Below are 5,221 nucleotides of genomic sequence, written 5' to 3' on the forward strand. Positions count from 1 at the left end.
TGAAATGGAGTAGAAAGGAACGGAATGTAGTGGAGTGGAGTGGTGTGAAGTTGAGTGGAATTGAGAAGATTGGAATGGACTGGAGTGGAGTGGAATGGTAAAGAATGGAATGGAGTGGAGTGGTGTGGAGAGGTGTGGAGTTTAGTAGAGTGGATTCGAGTGGAATGTAGCAGAAAGGAATGGAATGGAGTGGAGTGGAGTGCAGAGTAGTGGAATGGACTACAAAGGAATGGAGCGGAGTGGAGTGGAATGGAATAGAATGGAATGGAGTGTAGTGGAGAGGAGTTGATTGTGAAGGAATAGCATGGATTGGAGTGTATTGGAGTAGAGTGGTTTTGTGTGGAATGGAATGGAATGGAGTGGAATGGAAAGGAGAGGAAGGGAATGGAATGGAGTGGAGTGGAGTGCTATTGAATGGAATGGAATGGAGTGCAGTGGACAGCAAAGAGAAGCAATGGAATGGAGTGGAATGGAGTAGCGTGGAGTTCAGTGGAATGGATTGGAATAGAAAGGAATGGAATGGTATGGAATGGAATGCAGTGGAATAGAGAGGAGTGGAGTGGAGTGGAATGGAATGGGATGGAATGGAATGGAATGGAATGGGATGGAATGGCATGGAGTGAAGTGGAGTGCAGTGTAGTGAAATGGAGTAGTGAAGAATGGAGTGGAGTTGAGTGGAGTGGAGTGGAATTGAATGGGATCAAATGAAATGGAATGGAATGGAATATAGTGGAGTGGAGCGGAGTTGATAGGGAAGGAATGGAACGTCATAGAGTGGAGTAGAGTGGATCCGAGTGTAATGTAATGTAATGTAATGGAATGGAATGGAATGCAGTGGATTGGAGTGGAGTGGAGTGAAATGGAATGGAAGGGAATGGAAAGGAACGGAATGCTATGGAATGGAATGGAATGGAAAGGAATGGAATGGAAGGGACTGGATTTGAATGGAGTGGAGTGGAGTGGAAAGAAGTGTAGTAGAATGGAGTAGAAAGTAATGGAGTGGAGTGGAGTGCAATGGAATGGGACAGAATGGAAAACAATGGAATGGAGTGGAATAGGAAGGAAAGAAATGGAGTGGAGTGGAGTGGAGTGGAGAGGAAGAGAGTGGAGTAGAGTGGAATGGAATGGAGTGGAGTGGAATGGAATGGAATGAATTGGAATGTGGTGGATTGGACTGGAGTAGAGAGGAATGGAGTGGATTAGAGCGGATTCAAGTGGACTGGAATGAACTGGAATGCTATCGAACAGAATGGAATGCAATGCAGTGGATTGGAGTGTGGTAGTGTGGAGTGGAATTGAATGGAATTGATGGGAATGGAATGGAAAGGAATAGAAAGGAATGGAATGGAAGACAATGGAATGGAATGGAATGCAACGGGGTGGAGTGTTGTGGAGTGGAATGAGAAGGAATGGAGTGGAGTCGAGTAGAGTGGAGTGCAATGGAGTGGAATGGAGTGAAATAGAATGGGATGGAATGTAATGGAGTGAAGTGGGAGGAGGGGAGTGTACCGGAATGTAATGTAATGGAATGGAATGGAGTGAAGGGGATTGGAGTGGAGTGGAGTGGAGTGCAGTGGAATGGAATGAAAGGGAATGGAATGGAATACAATGAAATGGAATGGAACAAAATGGAGTAGAATGGAATGAGTGGAGTAGAGTACAGTTTAGAGGAATAGAGTAGACAGGAACGGAGTGGAGTGGAGTGGAGTGGAATGGAGTGGAATGGAATTGAAAGGAATGGAATGCAATGTAGTGGAATGGGAAGGAATGGAATGGTGTGGATTGGAGTCGAGAGGAGTGGATTCCAATGTAATGTAATGTAATATAATGTAATGTAATGTAACGTAATGTAATGAAATGTAATGCAGTGATTTGGAATGGAGTGGAGTAGAATGACATGGAATGGAGTGGAGTGGAGTTGAGACGAGTGGAGGGGATTCCAGTGGAATGGAATAGAATGCAATGCAATGGAATGGAATGGAAAGTAATGGAGTGGAGTTGAGTTCAGTGTAGTGGATTGGAGTAGAAAGGAATGGAGAGGAGTGGAGTGGAGGGTAATGGAATGGAATGGAGGGGAGTGGAGTGGATTGTAGTGGATTCGAGTGGAATGGAATGCAATGGAATGGTATGCAGTGCATTGGAGTGGAGTGCAGTGCAGTGGAGTGGAATGGAATGGAATGAAAGGGTATGGAAGGGAATGAAATGCAATGGAACGACATGGAATTGAATGTAATGGAATGGAGTGGAGTGGAGTGCAGTGTAGCAGAATGGTGTAGAAAGAATTGAGTGGAGTGGAGTGGACTGGAGTGGGGTGGAATGGAGTGGCGTGGAATTAAATGTAATGGAATACAATTGAGGGGAGTGGAATGGGAAGGAAGGGAATGGAGTGCAGTGGAGTGGAGTGGAGTGGAGAGGAATCGAGTGAAATGGAAAGGAAAGCAGTGGATTCGAGTGGAGTGGACAGGAGTTGGGTGGAGCAGATGGGATTTTAGTGGAATTGAATGGAACGTAATGCGGTGGATTGGAATTAAGTGGAGTGCAGTGGAATGGAAAGGAATGCAAGGGAATGGAATGGAGTAGAGAGGGAGTGCAGTGGAGTAGAAAGGAGTGGAGTTGGAGTGGAGTGGAATGGAATGGAAAGGAAGGGAATGGAATGGAATGGAGTGCAGTGGAGTGCAATGGGAAGGATTGAAATGGAGTGGAGTGGACTGTAGTGGAGTAGAGTGGTTTTGAGTGGAATGGAATGGAAAGGAATGGAATGTGGAATGGAATGCAGTGGATTGGAGTGTAGTGGGGTGGTATGGAATGGATTGGAAGGGAACGGAATGGAATCGATTGCAATGGAATGGAATGGAATGGAATGGAATGGAATGCAGTGGAAAGGAGTGCAGTGAAGTGGAATGAAGTAAAAAGGAAAAGAGAGGAGTGGAGAGGAGTGGAATGGAGTGGAATGGAATGGAAAGGCATGGAATGGAATCGAATGGGATGGAGTGGTGAGAGTGTAGTGGAATGAAAGTAATGGAAAGGAGTTGAGTGGAGTGGGGTGGAGTAGAGTGGATTCGAAAGGATTGGAATGAAATGGAATGAAATGAAATGGAATGGAATGGAATGCAGTGGACTGGATTGGAGTGGAGTGGAATGGAATGGAATGGAATGGAAGAGAATAGAATGTAATGTAATGCAATGCAATGCAAAGGAACAGAATTGATTGGAATGGAATGGAATGGAATGGAGTGGAATGATATAGAATGGATTGGTGTGGTGGAGTGCAGAGGAGTGGAATGGAGAAGAAAGGAAAGAAGTGAAGTGTAGTGGAGTGGAGTGGAGTGCAGAGGAATGGATTGGAATAGAGTGGATTGGAGTGGAGTAGAATGGGAATGAATGGTGTGGAGAGGAGTGGAGTGGAACCGAGTGTTTAGGAATGGAATGGAATAGAATGGAATGCAGTGGAGTGGAGTGGAGTGGAATGAACTGGAGTGCAGTGTAGTGGAATGGAGAAGAACAGAAAGGAGTGGAGTGGAATGGAGGGGAATGGAATGGAATGGAATGGAGTGGAGAGCAGTGTTGTGGAATGGAGTAGAAATGAATGGACTGGAGTGGAGTAGAGTAGAATGCAATCTAATTGAAAGGAGGGGAGTGGAGTGGAGTTCAAAATGAAGGAATGGAATGGATTAGAGAGGAGTGCATTGGAGTGGCGTTCACTGGAGTGGATGGGGGTGGAGTGGAATGGAATGGAATGGTAGGGAATGGAATGGAATGGAATGCAATGCAGTGGAATGGAACGAAATGGAATGGAATGGAATTGAATGGAATGGAGTGGAGTGGAGTGCAGTGTAGTGGAATGAGGTAGAAAGGAATGGAGTGGAGTAGAGTGGGGTGGAATGGAATGAAATTTAATGGAATGCAGTGGAGTGGAGGGGAGTGAAGAGTGGATTCGAGTGGAATGGAACAGAATGGAATGGAATGGACTGGAAAAGAATGGAATGGATTTCAGTGGATTGGAATCGAGAGGGGTGGAGTGGAATGGAATGGAATGGAAGGGAAAGGAATGGAATGGAATGCATTGGAATGGGATGGAATGGAATGGATTGGAGTGGAGTGCAGTATAGTGAAATGGAGAAGAATGGAATGGAGTGGAGTGGAAGGGAATCGAAAGGAAGGGAGTGTAATGAAGTGTAGGGGAATGGAGTAGAAAGGAAAGGAATGGAGTGGAGTGGAGTAGAGTGGAATAGAGTGGATTCCAATGGAATGAAATGGAATGGAATGGAATAGAATTGAATGGAATGGAACGGAATGTAGTGGATTGTAGTGGAGTGGAGTGGAATGGAATGGAAAGTGACGGAATGGACTGGAGTGCATTGCAATGCAATGGAATGGAAAGGAATGGAAAGGAATGGAGTGGATTGGAGTGAAGTGGAATGGAATGGAAAGCAATATAATTGAATGCAGTGGAGGGGAGTGTAGTTGAATGGGAAAGAATGGAGAGGAGCAGTGTGTAGAGCAGTGGAGTGGAGGGGATTCCAGTGGAATGTAGTGTAATGTAACGTAACGTAACGTAAGGTAACGTAATGTAACGTAACGTAATGTAATGTAATGGAAGGGAACAGAAAGGAATGGAATGCAATGGAGTGGAGGGGAATGCATTGTAGTGCAATGGAGTAGAAAAGAATGGAATGGAGTGGAGAGGAGTGGAGTTGAGTAGAATAGAATGGAAAGGAGTGGAGGGGAGTCTAGTTGAATGGATTTGAATGGAGTGGAGTGGAGTAGAGTGGATTCGAGTGGAATGTAATGGAATGAAATCGAATGCAGTGGAATGGAGTGGAGTGGATTGGAATGGAATGGAATGAAGTGGAGTGGATTGGAATGGAAGGGAATGGAATGGAATGCAATGGAATGGAAGGGGAAGGACTGGAAGGGAATGGATTGGAGTGGAGAGGAGTACAGTGGAATGGAATCGAATGGAGTGCAGTGGACAGCAATAAGAAGGAAAGGAAAGGATTGGAGTGGAGAGGAGTGGAGTAGAGTGGATTCAAGTGCAATGGAATGGAATGCAATGGAGTGGAATGCAGTGGATTAGAGTGGAGTGGAGTGGAGTGGAATGGAATGGAACCGAATGTAATGGAATGGAATGCAATGGAATGGAATGGAAAGGAATGGAGTGGAGTGGAGTGCAGTGGAGTGGAATGGAGTAGAAAGGAACGGGGTGGAGTGGAGTGGAGTA

The sequence above is a fragment of the Hylobates moloch genome, unplaced genomic scaffold (genome assembly GCF_009828535.3).
Source record: "Hylobates moloch isolate HMO894 unplaced genomic scaffold, HMol_V3 SCAFFOLD_114, whole genome shotgun sequence".
Taxonomy (NCBI): domain Eukaryota; kingdom Metazoa; phylum Chordata; class Mammalia; order Primates; family Hylobatidae; genus Hylobates; species Hylobates moloch.